At 32.3% G+C, this 18,101-nt stretch overlaps 11 non-coding genes across 11 annotated transcripts; all 11 read right to left on the minus strand.

Annotated features, from left to right (window-relative positions):
* Positions 1 to 379: 379 nt before the first annotated feature.
* TRNAI-AAU (transfer RNA isoleucine (anticodon AAU)) lies at positions 380 to 453 on the minus strand. Its single transcript has one exon. It is a non-coding gene; the product is annotated as a tRNA-Ile (tRNA).
* A 1,652-nt stretch (positions 454 to 2,105) lies between these two features.
* On the minus strand, positions 2,106 to 2,179 carry TRNAI-AAU (transfer RNA isoleucine (anticodon AAU)). The gene has a single exon. It is a non-coding gene; the product is annotated as a tRNA-Ile (tRNA).
* A 1,042-nt stretch (positions 2,180 to 3,221) lies between these two features.
* Positions 3,222 to 3,295, minus strand: TRNAI-AAU (transfer RNA isoleucine (anticodon AAU)). The gene has a single exon. It is a non-coding gene; the product is annotated as a tRNA-Ile (tRNA).
* A 731-nt stretch (positions 3,296 to 4,026) lies between these two features.
* Positions 4,027 to 4,100, minus strand: TRNAI-AAU (transfer RNA isoleucine (anticodon AAU)). Its single transcript has one exon. It is a non-coding gene; the product is annotated as a tRNA-Ile (tRNA).
* Positions 4,101 to 7,476: 3,376 nt separating this feature from the next.
* On the minus strand, positions 7,477 to 7,550 carry TRNAI-AAU (transfer RNA isoleucine (anticodon AAU)). The gene has a single exon. It is a non-coding gene; the product is annotated as a tRNA-Ile (tRNA).
* A 789-nt stretch (positions 7,551 to 8,339) lies between these two features.
* Positions 8,340 to 8,413, minus strand: TRNAI-AAU (transfer RNA isoleucine (anticodon AAU)). Its single transcript has one exon. It is a non-coding gene; the product is annotated as a tRNA-Ile (tRNA).
* Positions 8,414 to 10,065: 1,652 nt separating this feature from the next.
* On the minus strand, positions 10,066 to 10,139 carry TRNAI-AAU (transfer RNA isoleucine (anticodon AAU)). The gene has a single exon. It is a non-coding gene; the product is annotated as a tRNA-Ile (tRNA).
* Positions 10,140 to 10,928: 789 nt separating this feature from the next.
* On the minus strand, positions 10,929 to 11,002 carry TRNAI-AAU (transfer RNA isoleucine (anticodon AAU)). Its single transcript has one exon. It is a non-coding gene; the product is annotated as a tRNA-Ile (tRNA).
* A 789-nt stretch (positions 11,003 to 11,791) lies between these two features.
* On the minus strand, positions 11,792 to 11,865 carry TRNAI-AAU (transfer RNA isoleucine (anticodon AAU)). The gene has a single exon. It is a non-coding gene; the product is annotated as a tRNA-Ile (tRNA).
* Positions 11,866 to 14,379: 2,514 nt separating this feature from the next.
* TRNAI-AAU (transfer RNA isoleucine (anticodon AAU)) lies at positions 14,380 to 14,453 on the minus strand. Its single transcript has one exon. It is a non-coding gene; the product is annotated as a tRNA-Ile (tRNA).
* Positions 14,454 to 17,830: 3,377 nt separating this feature from the next.
* Positions 17,831 to 17,904, minus strand: TRNAI-AAU (transfer RNA isoleucine (anticodon AAU)). Its single transcript has one exon. It is a non-coding gene; the product is annotated as a tRNA-Ile (tRNA).
* Positions 17,905 to 18,101: the final 197 nt, after the last annotated feature.

The raw sequence follows: 18,101 nt of genomic DNA on the forward strand, positions 1-18,101 counted from the left end.
TCCAGCATATGAAGAAGTGCAAATGATAGTTAACCCGGGAGATTTGAAATACATAGCAGATGATGAAGTGCTACTGATTGTTAACCCGGGATAGTTGGAAAGCTTATATTCAGCTGTTTACATTCATACTATATTTATATTTCATCAACAAGACAAAACAAAAATGACCTCAATAAATTGCAATAAATAAGAGATTTAGTTACTTGGCGTTAGAACTTAGAACCATTAATAGATATTTCAGGAGCTTTCAGAATAATAATTAATTCTACAACTATATCAAATGTATTCATCCAATCCTTCAAGCAGCGTTTGATCCAAGGTGATAAACAGTCAAAAATGAGACACAAGAAACATTTATCTTTTTACAAACAATTAAACTTGGCCTGTACAGGGATCGAACCTGTGACCTTGGCGTTATTAGCACCACGCTCTAACCAGCTGAGCTAACAGGCCATTTTGCACAAATGACTGGAAGTCCAGCATATGAAGAAGTGCTAATGATAGTTAACCCGGGAAATTTGGAAAGCTTAATTTCAGAGGTTTACCATGAAGTTATAAATATATAATATCAACATGAAGAAACTTATATGACTTTAAAAAAATTACAATACAAAAGAGATTTTCATACTTAGTGTTAGAACTTAGAACCATTAATGTTTTTTCCATGTGTTTTAGCAATAAATAACAATTCATCACCTATATGCAATTGATTCATTTAATCATTCTATCAGCTTCCCCTCAAAGGAAATATAGAGATACACATGATACAGAAGAAAATACATCTATTTTCAACATTAAAGGAGCATCAAGTATTGGCTTGGAGACGGATTGAAAGTATGTCCTTGGCATTTTTAACTTTATGCTCTAAAGACTAAACTAATAGGCTCAAAAAATATATAGCATACTATTGAAGAAATAGCAGATGATGAAGTGCTACCGATTGTTAACCCGGGATAGTTGGAAAGCTTATATTCAGCTGTTTACATTCATACTATCTTTATATTTTATCAACAAGACAAAACAAAAATGACCTCAATAAATTTCAATAAATAAGAGATTTAGTTACTTGGCGTTAGAACTTAGAACCATTAATAGATATTCCAGGAGCTTTCAGAATAATAATTAATTCTACAACTATATCAAATGTATTCATCCAATCCTTCAAGCATCGTTTGATCCAAGGTGATAAACAGTCAAAAATGAGACAGAAGAAAAATTAATCTTTTTTCAAACAATTAAACTTGGCCTGTACAGGGATCGAACCTGTGACCTTTGCGTTATTAGCACCACGCTCTAACCATCTGAGCTAACAGGCCGGTCTACACAAATTCCTGGAAGTCCAGCATATGAAGAAGTGCTAATGATAGTTAACCCGGGAGATTTGGAAAGCTTAATTTCGGAGGTTTACCATGAAGTTATAAATATATAATATCAACATGAAGAAACTAACATGACTTTAGAAAAATTACAATACAAAAGAGATTTTCATACTTAGTGTTAGAACTTAGAGCCATTAATGTTTTTTCCATGTTTTTTAGCAATAAATAACAATTCATCACCTATATGCAATTGATTCATCTAATCATTGTGTCAGCTTCCCCTCGAAGGAAATATAGACATACAAATGATACTGAAGAAAATACATCTATTTTCAACATTAAAGGAGCATCAAGTATTGGCTTAGAGACTGATTGAAAGTATGTTCTTGGCATTGTTAACTTTATGCTCTAAAGACTAAACTAATAGGCTCAAAAAATATATAGCATACTATTGAAGAAATAGCAGATGATGAAGTGCTACCGATTGTTAACCCGGGATAGTTGGAAAGCTTATATTCAGCTGTTTACATTCATACTATCTTTATATTTCATCAACAAGACAAAACAAAAATGACCTCAATAAATTTCAATAAATAAGAGATTTAGTTACTTGGCGTTAGAACTTAGAACCATTATTAGATATTCCAGGAGCTTTCAGAATAATAATTAATTCTACAACTATATCAAATGCATTCATCCAATCCTTCAAGCAGCATTTGATCCAAGGTGATAAACAGTCAAAAATGAGACACAAGAAAAATTAATCTTTTTACAAACAATTAAACTTGGCCTGTACAGGGATCGAACCTGTGACCTTGGCGTTATTAGCACCACGCTCTAACCATCTGAGCTAACAGGCCGTTTTGCACAAATTCCTGGAAGTCCAGCATATGAAGAAGTGCTAATGATAGTTAACCCGGGAGATTTGGAAAGCTTAATTTCAGAGGTTTACCATGAAGTTATACTTATATAATATCAACATAAAGAAACTAATATGACTTTAAAAAATTACAATACAAAAGAGATTTTCATACTTAGTGTTAGAACTTAGAACCATTAATGTTTCTTCCATGTGTTTTAGCAATAAATAACAACCATCTGAGCTAACAGGCCATTTTGCACAAATACCTGGAAGTCGAGCATATGAAGAAGTGCTAATGATAGTTAACCCGGGAGATTTGGAACGCTTAATTTCAGAGGTGTACAATGAAGTTATAAATATAAATTATCAACATGAAGAAACTAATATGACTTTAGAAAAATTACAATACAAAAGAGATTTTCATACTTAGTGTTAGAACTTAGAACCATTAATGTTTTTTCCATGTGTTTTAGCAATAAATAACAATTCATCACCTATATGCAATTGATTCATTTAATCATTCTATCAGCTTCCCCTCAAAGGAAATATAGAGATACACATGATACAGAAGAAAATACATCTATTTTCAACATTACAGGAGCATCAAGTATTGGCTTGGAGACTGATTGAAAGTATGTCCTTGGCATTTTTAACTTTATGCTCTAAAGACTAAACTAATAGGCTCACTAAATATATAGCATACTATTGAAGAAATAGCAGATGATGAAGTGCTACTGATTGTTAACCCGGGATAGTTGGAAAGCTTATATTCAGCTGTTTACATTCATACTATCTTTATATTTCATCAACAAGACAAAACAAAAATGACCTCAATAAATTGCAATAAATAAGAGATTTAGTTACTTGGCGTTAGAACTTAGAACCACTTATAGATATTCCAGGAGCTTTCAGAATGATAATTAATTCTACAACTATATCAAATGTATTCATCCAATCCTTCAAGTAGCTTTTGATCCAAGGTGATAAACAGTCAAAAATGAGACACAAGAAAAATGTATCTTTTTACAAACAATTAAACTTGGCCTGTACAGGGATCGAACCTGTGACCTTGGCGTTATTAGCACCACGCTCTAACCATCTGAGCTAACAGGCCATTTTGCACAAAATCCTGGAAGTCCAGCATATGAATATGAAAGTTATACTTATATAATATCAACATGAAGAAACTAATATGACTTTAAAAAATTACAATACAAAAGAGATTTTCATACTTAGTGTTAGAACTTAGAGCCATTAATGTTTTTTCCATGTGTTTTAGCAATAAATAACAATTCATCACCTATATGCAATTGATTCATCTAATCATTGTGTCAGCTTCCCCTCAAAGGAAATATAGACATACAAATGATACTGAAGAAAATACATCTATTTTCAACATTAAAGGTGCATCAAGTATTGGCTTAGAGACTGATTGAAAGTATGTTCTTGCATTGTTAACTTTATGCTCTAAAGACTAAACTAATAGGCTCAATAAATATATAGCATACTATTGAAGAAATAGCAGATGATGAAGTGCTACCGATTGTTAACCCGGGATAGTTGGAAAGCTTATATTCAGCTGTTTACATTCATACTATCTTTATATTTCATCAACAAGACAAAACAAAAATGACCTCAATAAATTGCAATAAATAAGAGATTTAGTTACTTGGCGTTAGAACTTAGAACCATTAATAGATATTCCAGGAGCTTTCAGAATAATAATTAATTCTACAACTATATCAAATGCATTTATCCAATCCTTCAAGCAGCGTTTGATCCAAGGTGATAAACAGTCAAAAATAAGACACAAGAAAAATTAATCTTTTTTCAAACAATTAAACTTGGCCTGTACAGGGATCGAACCTGTGACCTTGGCGTTATTAGCACCACGCTCTAACCATCTGAGCTAACAGGCCATTTTGCACAAATTCCTGGAAGTCCAGCATATGAAGAAGTGCTAATGATAGTTAACCCGGGAGATTTGGAAAGCTTAATTTCGGAGGTGTACCATGAAGTTATAAATATAAATTATCAACATGAAGAAACTAATATGACTTTAGAAAAATTACAATACAAAAGAGATTTTCATACTTAGTGTTAGAACTTAGAACCATTAATGTTTTTTCCATGTGTTTTAGCAATAAATAACAATTCATCACCTATATGCAATTGATTCATCTAAACATTCTATCAGCTTCCCCTCAAAGGAAATATAGACATACACATTATACAGAAGAAAATACATGTATTTTCAACATTAAAGGAGCATCAAGTATTGGCTTGGAGACTGATTGAAAGTATGTCCTTGACATTTTTAACTTTATGCTCTACAGACTAAACTAATAGGCTCAATAAATACATAGCATACTATTGAAGAAATAGCAGATGATGAAGTGCTACCGATTGTTAACCCGGGATAGTTGGAAAGCTTATATTAAGCTGTTTACATTCATACTATCATTATATTTCATCAAAAAGACAAAACAAAAATGACCTCAATAAATTTCAATAAATAAGAGATTTAGTTACTTGGCGTTAGAACTTAGAACCATTAATAGATATTCCAGGAGCTTTCAGAATAATAATTAATTCTACAACTATATCAAATGCATTCATCCAATCCTTCAAGCAGCGTTTGATCCAAGGTGATAAACAGTCAAAAATGAGACACAAGAAAAATAATCTTTTTTCAAACAATTAAACTTGGCCTTTACAGGGATCGAACCTGTGACCTTGGCTTTATTAGCACCACGCTCTAACCATCTGAGCTAACAGGCCGTTTTGCACAAACTCCTGGAAGTCCAGCATATGAAGAAGTGCTAATGATAGTTAACCCGGGAGATTTGGAAAGCTTAACTTCAGAGGTTTACCATGAAGTTATAAATATATAATATCAACATGAAGAAACTTATATGACTTTAAAAAAATTACAATACAAAAGAGATTTTCATACTTATTGTTAGAACTTAGAACCATTAATGTTTTTTCCATGTGTTTTAGCAATAAATAACAATTCATCACCTATATGCAATTGATTCATTTAATCATTCTATCAGCTTCCCCTCAAAGGAAATATAGAGATACACATGATACAGAAGAAAATACATCTATTTTCAACATTAAAGGAGCATCAAGTATTGGCTTGCAGACGGATTGAAAGTATGTCCTTGGCATTTTTAACTTTATGCTCTGAAGACTAAACTAATAGGCTCACTAAATATATAGCATACTATTGAAGAAATAGCAGATGATGAAGTGCTACTGATTGTTAACCCGGGATAGTTGGAAAGCTTATATTCAGCTGTTTACATTCATACTATTTTTATATTTCATCAACAAGACAAAACAAAAATGACCTCAATAAATTGCAATAAATAAGAGATTTAGTTACTTGGTGTTAGAACTTAGAACCATTAATAGATATTCCAGGAGCTTTCAGAATAATAATTAATTCTACAACTATATCAAATGTATTCATCCAATCCTTCAAGCATCGTTTGATCCAAGGTGATAAACAGTCAAAAATGAGACACAAGAAAAATTTATCTTTTTTCAAACAATTAAACTTGGCCTGTACAGGGATCGAACCTGTGACCTTGGCGTTATTAGCACCACACTCTAACCATCTGAGCTAACAGGCCGGTCTGCACAAATTCCTGGAAGTCCAGCATATGAAGAAGTGCTAATGATAGTTAACCCGGGAGATTTGGAAAGCTTAATTTCGGAGGTTTACCATGAAGTTATAAATATATAATATCAACATGAAGAAACTAATATGACTTTAGAAAAATTACAATACAAAAGAGATTTTCATACTTAGTGTTAGAACTTAGAGCCATTAATGTTTTTTCCATGTGTTTTAGCAATAAATAACAATTCATCACCTATATGCAATTGATTCATCTAATCATTGTGTCAGCTTCCCCTCGAAGGAAATATAGACATACAAATGATACTGAAGAAAATACATCTATTTTCAACATTAAAGGAGCATCAAGTATTGGCTTAGAGACTGATTGAAAGTATGTTCTTGGCATTGTTAACTTTATGCTCTAAAGACTAAACTAATAGGCTCAATAAATATATAGCATACTATTGAAGAAATAGCAGATGATGAAGTGCTACCGATTGTTAACCCGGGATAGTTGGAAAGCTTATATTCAGCTGTTTACATTCATACTATCTTTATATTTCATCAACAAGACAAAACAAAAATGACCTCAATAAATTTCAATAAATAAGAGTTTTAGTTACTTGGCGTTAGAACTTAGAACCATTAATAGATATTCCAGGAGCTTTCAGAATAATAATTAATTCTACAACTATATCAAATGCATTCATCCAATCCTTCAAGCAGCGTTTGATCCAAGGTGATAAACAGTCAAAAATGAGACACAAGAAAAATTAATCTTTTTTCAAACAATTAAACTTGGCCTTTACAGGGATCGAACCTGTGACCTTGGCGTTATTAGCACCACGCTCTAACCATCTGAGCTAACAGGCCATTTTGCACAAGTTCCCTGGAAGTCCTGCATATGAAGAAGTGCTAATGATAGTTAACCCGGGAGATTTGGAAAGCTATTTTCGGAGGTTTACCATGTAGTTATAAATATATATTATCAACATGAAGAAACTAATATGACTTTAGAAAAATTACAATACAAAAGAGATTTTCATACTTAGTGTTAGAACTTAGAGCCATTAATGTTTTTTCCATGTGTTTTAGCAATAAATAACAATTCATCACCTATATGCAATTGATTCATCTAATCATTCTATCAGCTTCCCCTCAAAGGAAATATAGAGATACACATGATACAGAAGAAAATACATCTATTTTCAACATTAAAGGAGCATCAAGTATTGGCTTGGAGACTGATTGAAAGTATGTCCCTGGCATTTTTAACTTTATGCTCTAAAGACTAAACTAATAGGCTCACTAAATATGTAGCATACTATTGAAGAAATAGCAGATGATGAAGTGCTACTGATTGTTAACCCGGGATAGTTGGAAAGCTTATATTCAGCTGTTTACATTCATACTATCTTTATATTTCATCAACAAGACAAAACAAAAATGACCTCAATAAATTGCAATAAATAAGAGATTTAGTTACTTGGCGTTAGAACTTAGAACCAATATAGATATTCCAGGAGCTTTCAGAATGATAATTAATTCTACAACTATATCAAATGTATTCATCCAATCCTTCAAGTAGCTTTTGATCCAAGGTGATAAACAGTCAAAAATGAGACACAAGAAAAATGTATCTTTTTACAAACAATTAAACTTGGCCTGTACAGGGATCGAACCTGTGACCTTGGCGTTATTAGCACCACGCTCTAACCATCTGAGCTAACAGGCCGGTCTGCACAAATTCCTGGAAGTCCAGCATATGAAGAAGTGCTAATGATAGTTAACCTGGGAGATTTGGAAAGCTTAATTTCGGAGGTTTACCATGAAGTTATAAATATATAATATCAACATGAAGAAACTAATATGACTTTAGAAAAATTACAATACAAAAGAGATTTTCATACTTAGTGTTAGAACTTAGAACCATTAATGTTTTTTCCATGTGTTTTAGCAATAAATAACAATTCATCACCTATATGCAATTGATTCATCTAATCATTCTATCAGCTTCCCCTCAAAGGAAATATAGACATACACATTATACAGAAGAAAATACATCTATTTTCAACATTAAAGGAGCATCAAGTATTGGCTTGGAGACTGATTGAAAGTATGTCCTTGGCATTTTTAACTTTATGCTCTACAGACTAAACTAATAGGCTCAATAAATACATAGCATACTATTGAAGAAATAGCAGATGATGAAGTGCTACCGATTGTTAACCCGGGATAGTTGGAAAGCTTATATTCAGCTGTTTACATTCATACTATCTTTATATTTCATCAACAAGACAAAACAAAAATGACCTCAATAAATTGCAATAAATAAGAGATTTAGTTACTTGGCGTTAGAACTTAGAGCCATTAATAGATATTTCAGGAGCTTTCAGAATAATAATTAATTCTACAACTATATCAAATGTATTCATCCAATCCTTCAAGCAGTGTTTGATCCAAGGTGATAAACAGTCAAAAATGAGACACAAGAAAAATTCATCTTTTTACAAACAATTAAACTTGGCCTGTACAGGGATCGAACCTGTGACCTTGGCGTTATTAGCACCACGCTCTAACCATCTGAGCTAACAGGCCGGTCTGCACAAATTCCTGGAAGTCCAGCATATGAAGAAGTGCTAATGATAGTTAACCCGGGAGATTTGGAAAGCTTAATTTCGGAGGTTTACCATGAAGTTATAAATATATAATATCAACATGAAGAAACTAATATGACTTTAGAAAAATTACAATACAAAAGAGATTTTCATACTTAGTGTTAGAACTTAGAGCCATTAATGTTTTTTCCATGTGTTTTAGCAATAAATAACAATTCATCACCTATATGCAATTGATTCATCTAATCATTCTATCAGCTTCCCCTCAAAGGAAATATAGACATACACATTATACAGAAGAAAATACATCTATTTTCAACATTAAAGGAGCATCAAGTATTGGCTTGGAGACTGATTGAAAGTATGTCCTTGGCATTTTTAACTTTATGCTCTACAGACTAAACTAATAGGCTCAATAAATACATAGCATACTATTGAAGAAATAGCAGATGATGAAGTGCTACCGATTGTTAACCCGGGATAGTTGGAAAGCTTATATTCAGCTGTTTACATTCATACTATCTTTATATTTCATCAACAAGACAAAACAAAAATGACCTCAATAAATTGCAATAAATAAGAAATTTAGTTACTTGGCGTTAGAACTTAGAACCAATTATAGATATTCCAGGAGCTTTCAGAATGATAATTAATTCTACAACTATATCAAATGTATTCATCCAATCCTTCAAGTAGCTTTTGTTCCAAGGTGATAAACAGTCAAAAATGAGACACAAGAAAAATGTATCTTTTTACAAACAATTAAACTTGGCCTGTACAGGGATCGGACCTGTGACCTTGGTGTTATTAGCATCACGCTCTAACCATCTGAGCTAACAGGCCATTTTGCACAAATTCCTGGAAGTCCAGCATATGAAGAAGTGCTAATGATAGTTAACCCGGGAGATTTGGAAAGCTTCATTTCAGAGGTGTACCATGAAGTTATAAATATAAATTATCAACATGAAGAAACTAATATGACTTTAAAAAAATTACAATACAAAAGAGATTTTCATACTTAGTGTTAGAACTTAGAACCATTAATGTTTTTTCCATGTGTTTTAGCAATAAATAACAATTCATCACCTATATGCAATTGATTCATTTAATCATTCTATCAGCTTCCCCTCAAAGGAAATATAGAGATACACATGATACAGAAGAAAATACATCTATTTTCAACATTAAAGGAGCATCAAGTATTGGCTTGGAGACGGATTGAAAGTATGTCCTTGGCATTTTTAACTTTATGCTCTGAAGACTAAACTAATAGGCTCACTAAATATATAGCATACTATTGAAGAAATAGCAGATGATGAAGTGCTACTGATTGTTAACCCGGGATAGTTGGAAAACTTATATTCAGCTGTTTACATTCATACTATTTTTATATTTTATCAACAAGACAAAACAAAAATGACCTCAATAAATTGCAATAAATAAGAGATTTAGTTACTTGGCGTTAGAACTTAGAACCATTAATAGATATTCCAGGAGCTTTCAGAATAATAATTAATTCTACAACTATATCAAATGTATTCATCCAATCCTTCAAGCAGCATTTGATCCAAGGTGATAAACAGTCAAAAATGAGACACAAGAAAAATTAATCTTTTTTCAAACAATTAAACTTGGCCTGTACAGGGATCGAACCTGTGACCTTGGCGTTATTAGCACCACGCTCTAACCATCTGAGCTAACAGGCCGGTCTGCACAAATTCCTGGAAGTCCAGCATATGAAGAAGTGCTAATGATAGTTAACCCGGGACATTTGGAAAGCTTAATTTCGGAGGTTTACAATGAAGTTATAAATATATAATATCAACATGAAGAAACTAATATGACTTTAGAAAAATTACAATACAAAAGAGATGTTCATACTTAGTGTTAAAACTTAGAGCCATTAATGTTTTTTCCATGTGTTTTAGCAATAAATAACAATTCATCACCTATATGCAATTGATTCATCTAATCATTGTGTCAGCTTCCCCTCGAAGGAAATATAGACATACAAATGATACTGAAGAAAATACATCTATTTTCAACATTATGGGAGCATCAAGTATTGGCTTAGAGACTGATTGAAAGTATGTTCTTGGCATTGTTAACTTTATGCTCTAAAGACTAAACTAATAGGCTCAATAAATATATAGCATACTATTGAAGAAATAGCAGATGATGAAGTGCTACCGATTGTTAACCCGGGATAGTTGGAAAGCTTATATTCAGCTGTTTACATTCATACTATCTTTATATTTCATCAACAAGACAAAACAAAAATGACCTCAATAAATTGCAATAAATAAGAGATTTAGTTACTTGGCGTTAGAACTTAGAACCATTAATAGATATTCCAGGAGCTTTCAGAATAATAATTAATTCTACAACTATATCAAATGCATTCATACAATCCTTCAAGCAGCGTTTGATCCAAGGTGATAAACAGTCAAAAATGAGACACAAGAAAAATTAATCTTTTTTCAAACAATTAAACTTGGCCTGTACAGGGATCGAACCTGTGACCTTGGCGTTATTAGCACCACGCTCTAACCATCTGAGCTAACAGGCCATTTTGAACAAATTCCTGGAAGTCCTGCATATGAAGAAGTGCTAATGATAGTTAACCCGGGAGATTTGGAAAGCTTAATTTCGGAGGTTTACCATGAAGTTATAAATATATAATATCAACATGAAGAAACTAATATGACTTTAGAAAAATTACAATACAAAAGAGATTTTCATACTTAGTGTTAGAACTTAGAACCATTAATGTTTTTTCAATGTGTTTTAGCAATAAATAACAATTCATCACCTATATGCAATTGATTCATCTAATCATTCTATCAGCTTCCCCTCAAAGGAAATATAGACATACACATTATACAGAAGAAAATACATCTATTTTCAACATTAAAGGAGCATCAAGTATTGGCTTGGAGACTGATTGAAAGTATGTCCTTGGTATTTTTAACTTTATGCTCTACAGACTAAACTAATAGGCTCAATAAATACATAGCATACTATTGAAGAAATAGCAGATGATGAAGTGCTACCGATTGTTAACCCGGGATAGTTGGAAAGCTTCTATTCAGCTGTTTACATTCATACTATCTTTATATTTCATCAACAAGACAAAACAAAAATGACCTTAATAAATTGCAATAAATAAGAGATTTAGTTACTTGGCGTTAGAACTTAGAGCCATTAATAGATATTTCAGGAGCTTTCAGAATAATAATTAATTCTACAACTATATCAAATGTATTCATCCAATCCTTCAAGCAGTGTTTGATCCAAGGTGATAAACAGTCAAAAATGAGACACAAGAAAAATTCATCTTTTTACAAACAATTAAACTTGGCCTGTACAGGGATCGAACCTGTGACCTTGGCGTTATTAGCACCACGCTCTAACCATCTGAGCTAACAGGCCCGTCTGCACAAATTCCTGGAAGTCCAGCATATGAAGAAGTGCTAATGATAGTTAACCCGGGAGATTTGGAAAGCTTAATTTCGGAGGTTTACCATGAAGTTATAAATATATAATATCAACATGAAGAAACTAATATGACTTTAGAAAATTACAATACAAAAGAGATTTTCATGCTTAGTGTTAGAACTTAGAGCCATTAATGTTTTTTCCATGTGTTTTAGCAATAAATAACAATTCATCACCTATATGCAATTGATTCATCTAATCATTCTATCAGCTTCCCCTCAAAGGAAATATAGACATACACATTATACAGAAGAAAATACATCTATTTTCAACATTAAAGGAGCATCAAGTATTGGCTTGGAGACTGATTGAAAGTATGTCCTTGGCATTTTTAACTTTATGCTCTACAGACTAAACTAATAGGCTCAATAAATACATAGCATACTATTGAAGAAATAGCAGATGATGAAGTGCTACCGATTGTTAACCCGGGATAGTTGGAAAGCTTATATTCAGCTGTTTACATTCATACTATCTTTATATTTCATCAACAAGACAAAACAAAAATGACCTCAATAAATTGCAATAAATAAGAGATTTAGTTACTTGGCGTTAGAACTTAGAGCCATTAATAGATATTTCAGGAGCTTTCAGAATAATAATTAATTCTACAACTATATCAAATGTATTCATCCAATCCTTCAAGCAGTGTTTTATCCAAGGTGATAAACAGTCAAAAATGAGACACAAGAAAAATTTATCTTTTTACAAACAATTAAACTTGGCCTGTACAGGGATCGAACCTGTGACCTTGGCGTTATTAGCACCACGCTCTAGCCATCTGAGCTAACAGGCCATTTTGCACAAATTACTGGAAGTCCAGCATATGAAGAAGTGCTAATGATAGTTAACCCGGGAGATTTGGAAAGCTTAATTTCAGAGGTTTACCATGAAGTTATAAATATATAATATCAACATGAAGAAACTTATATGACTTTTAAAAAATTACAATACAAAAGAGATTTTCATACTTAGTGTTAGAACTTAGAACCATTAATGTTTTTTCCATGTGTTTTAGCAATAAATAACAATTCATCACCTATATGCAATTGATTCATTTAATCATTCTATCAGCTTCCCCTCAAAGGAAATATAGAGATACACATGATACAGAAGAAAATACATCTATTTTCAACATTAAAGGAGCATCAAGTATTGGCTTGGAGACGGATTGAAAGTATGTCCTTGGCATTTTTAACTTTATGCTCTGAAGACTAAACTAATAGGCTCACTAAATATATAGCATACTATTGAAGAAATAGCAGATGATGAAGTGCTACTGATTGTTAACCCGGGATAGTTGGAAAGCTTATATTCAGCTGTTTACATTCATACTATTTTTATATTTTATCAACAAGACAAAACAAAAATGACCTCAATAAATTGCAATAAATAAGAGATTTAGTTACTTGGCGTTAGAACTTAGAACCATTAATAGATATTCCAGGAGCTTTCAGAATAATAATTAATTCTACAACTATATCAAATGTATTCATCCAATCTTTCAAGCAGCATTTGATCCAAGGTGATAAACAGTCAAAAATGAGACACAAGAAAAATTAATCTTTTTTCAAACAATTACACTTGGCCTGTACAGAGATCGAACCTGTGACCTTGGCGTTATTAGCACCACGCTCTAACCATCTGAGCTAACAGGCTGGTCTGCACAAATTCCTGGAAGTCCAGCATATGAAGAAGTGCTAATGATAGTTAACCCGGGAGATTTGGAAAGCTTAATTTCGGAGGTTTACCATGAAGTTATAAATATATAATATCAACATGAAGAAACTAATATGACTTTAGAAAAATTACAATACAAAAGAGATGTTCATACTTAGTGTTAGAACTTAGAGCCATTAATGTTTTTTCCATGTGTTTTAGCAATAAATAACAATTCATCACCTATATGCAATTGATTCATCTAATCATTGTGTCAGCTTCCCCTCGAAGGAAATATAGACATACAAATGATACTGAAGAAAATACATCTATTTTCAACATTATGGGAGCATAAAGTATTGGCTTAGAGACTGATTGAAAGTATGTTCTTGGCATTGTTAACTTTATGCTCTAAAGACTAAACTAATAGGCTCAATAAATATATAGCATACTATTGAAGAAATAGCAGATGATGAAGTGCTACCGATTGTTAAACCGGGATAGTTGGAAAGCTTATATTCAGCTGTTTACATTCATACTATCTTTATATTTCATCAACAAGACAAAACAAAAATGACCTCAATAAATTGCAATAAATAAGAGATTTAGTTACTTGGTGTTAGAACTTAGAACCATTAATAGATATTCGAGGAGCTTTCAGAATAATAATTAATTCTACAACTATATCAAATGCATTCATACAATCCTTCAAGCAGCGTTTGATCCAAGGTGATAAACAGTCAAAAATGAGACACAAGAAAAATTAATCTTTTTTCAAACAATTAAACTTGGCCTGTACAGGGATCGAACCTGTGACCTTGGCGTTATTAGCACCACGCTCTAACCATCTGAGCTAACAGGCCATTTTGAACAAATTCCTGGAAGTCCTGCATATGAAGAAGTGCTAATGATAGTTAACCCGGGAGATTTGGAAAGCTTAATTTCGGAGGTGTACCATGAAGTTATAAATATAAATTATCAACATGAAGAAACTAATATGACTTTAGAAAAATTACAATACAAAAGAGATTTTCATACTTAGTGTTAGAACTTAGAACCATTAATGTTTTTTCCATGTGTTTTAGCAATAAATAACAATTCATCACCTATATGCAATTGATTCATCTAATCATTCTATCAGCTTCCCCTCAAAGGAAATATAGACATACACATTAAACAGAAGAAAATACATCTATTTTCAACATTAAAGGAGCATCACTTATTGGCTTGGAGACTGATTGAAAGTATGTCCTTGGCATTTTTAACTTTATGCTCTAAAGACTAAACTGATAGGCTCACTAAATATATAGCATACTATTGAAGAAATAGCAGATGATGAAGTGCTACTGATTGTTAACCCGGGATAGTTGGAAAGCCTATATTCAGCTGTTTACATTCATACTATCTTTATATTTCATCAACAAGACAAAACAAAAATGACCTCAATAAATTGCAATAAATAAGAGATTTAGTTACTTGGCGTTAGAACTTAGAGCCATTAATAGATATTTCAGGAGCTTTCAGAATAATAATTAATTCTACAACTATATCAAATGTATTCATCCAATCCTTCAAGCAGTGTTTGATCCAAGGTGATAAACAGTCAAAAATGAGACACAAGAAAAATTCATCTTTTTACAAACAATTAAACTTGGCCTGTACAGGGATCGAACCTGTGACCTTGGCGTTATTAGCACCACACTCTAACCATCTGAGCTAACAGGCCGGTCTGCACAAATTCCTGGAAGTCCAGCATATGAAGAAGTGCTAATGATAGTTAACCCGGGAGATTTGGAAAGCTTAATTTCGGAGGTTTACCATGAAGTTATAAATATATAATATCAACATGAAGAAACTAATATGACTTTAGAAAAATTACAATACAAAAGAGATTTTCATACTTAGTGTTAGAACTTAGAGCCATTAATGTTTTTCCATGTGTTTTAGCAATAAATAACAATTCATCACCTATATGCAATTGATTCATTTAATCATTCTATCAGCTTCCCCTCAAAGGAAATATAGAGATACACATGATACAGAAGAAAATACATCTATTTTCAACATTAAAGGAGCATCAAGTATTGGCTTGCAGACGGATTGAAAGTATGTCCTTGGCATTTTTAACTTTATGCTCTGAAGACTAAACTAATAGGCTCACTAAATATATAGCATACTATTGAAGAAATAGCAGATGATGAAGTGCTACTGATTGTTAACCCGGGATAGTTGGAAAGCTTATATTCAGCTGTTTACATTCATACTATTTTTATATTTCATCAACAAGACAAAACAAAAATGACCTCAATAAATTGCAATAAATAAGAGATTTAGTTACTTGGTGTTAGAACTTAGAACCATTAATAGATATTCCAGGAGCTTTCAGAATAATAATTAATTCTACAACTATATCAAATGTATTCATCCAATCCTTCAAGCATCGTTTGATCCAAGGTGATAAACAGTCAAAAATGAGACACAAGAAAAATTTATCTTTTTTCAAACAATTAAACTTGGCCTGTACAGGGATCGAACCTGTGACCTTGGCGTTATTAGCACCACACTCTAACCATCTGAGCTAACAGGCCGGTCTGCACAAATTCCTGGAAGTCCAGCATATGAAGAAGTGCTAATGATAGTTAACCCGGGAGATTTGGAAAGCTTAATTTCGGAGGTTTACCATGAAGTTATAAATATATAATATCAACATGAAGAAACTAATATGACTTTAGAAAAATTACAATACAAAAGAGATTTTCATACTTAGTGTTAGAACTTAGAGCCATTAATGTTTTTTCCATGTGTTTTAGCAATAAATAACAATTCATCACCTATATGCAATTGATTCATCTAATCATTGTGTCAGCTTCCCCTCGAAGGAAATATAGACATACAAATGATACTGAAGAAAATACATCTATTTTCAACATTAAAGGAGCATCAAGTATTGGCTTAGAGACTGATTGAAAGTATGTTCTTGGCATTGTTAACTTTATGCTCTAAAGACTAAACTAATAGGCTCAATAAATATATAGCATACTATTGAAGAAATAGCAGATGATGAAGTGCTACCGATTGTTAACCCGGGATAGTTGGAAAGCTTATATTCAGCTGTTTACATTCATACTATCTTTATATTTCATCAACAAGACAAAACAAAAATGACCTCAATAAATTTCAATAAATAAGAGTTTTAGTTACTTGGCGTTAGAACTTAGAACCATTAATAGATATTCCAGGAGCTTTCAGAATAATAATTAATTCTACAACTATATCAAATGCATTCATCCAATCCTTCAAGCAGCGTTTGATCCAAGGTGATAAACAGTCAAAAATGAGACACAAGAAAAATTAATCTTTTTTCAAACAATTAAACTTGGCCTTTACAGGGATCGAACCTGTGACCTTGGCGTTATTAGCACCATGCTCTAACCATCTGAGCTAACAGGCCATTTTGCACAAGTTCCCTGGAAGTCCTGCATATGAAGAAGTGCTAATGATAGTTAACCCGGGAGATTTGGAAAGCTATTTTCGGAGGTTTACCATGTAGTTATAAATATATATTATCAACATGAAGAAACTAATATGACTTTAGAAAAATTACAATACAAAAGAGATTTTCATACTTAGTGTTAGAACTTAGAGCCATTAATGTTTTTTCCATGTGTTTTAGCAATAAATAACAATTCATCACCTATATGCAATTGATTCATCTAATAATTCTATCAGCTTCCCCTCAAAGGAAATATAGAGATACACATGATACAGAAGAAAATACATCTATTTTCAACATTAAAGGAGCATCAAGTATTGGCTTGGAGACTGATTGAAAGTATGTCCCTGGCATTTTTAACTTTATGCTCTAAAGACTAAACTAATAGGCTCACTAAATATGTAGCATACTATTGAAGAAATAGCAGATGATGAAGTGCTACTGATTGTTAACCCGGGATAGTTGGAAAGCTTATATTCAGCTGTTTACATTCATACTATCTTTATATTTCATCAACAAGACAAAACAAAAATGACCTCAATAAATTGCAATAAATAAGAGATTTAGTTACTTGGCGTTAGAACTTAGAACCAATTATAGATATTCCAGGAGCTTTCAGAATGATAATTAATTCTACAACTATATCAAATGTATTCATCCAATCCTTCAAGTAGCTTTTGATCCAAGGTGATAAACAGTCAAAAATGAGACACAAGAAAAATGTATCTTTTTACAAACAATTAAACTTGGCCTGTACAGGGATCGAACCTGTGACCTTGGCGTTATTAGCACCACGCTCTAACCATCTGAGCTAACAGGCCGGTCTGCACAAATTCCTGGAAGTCCAGCATATGAAGAAGTGCTAATGATAGTTAACCTGGGAGATTTGGAAAGCTTAATTTCGGAGGTTTACCATGAAGTTATAAATATATAATATCAACATGAAGAAACTAATATGACTTTAGAAAAATTACAATACAAAAGAGATTTTCATACTTAGTGTTAGAACTTAGAACCA

Source organism: Lissotriton vulgaris, chromosome 4_1 (assembly GCF_964263255.1).
Source record: "Lissotriton vulgaris chromosome 4_1, aLisVul1.2, whole genome shotgun sequence".
Lineage (NCBI taxonomy): Eukaryota > Metazoa > Chordata > Amphibia > Caudata > Salamandridae > Lissotriton > Lissotriton vulgaris.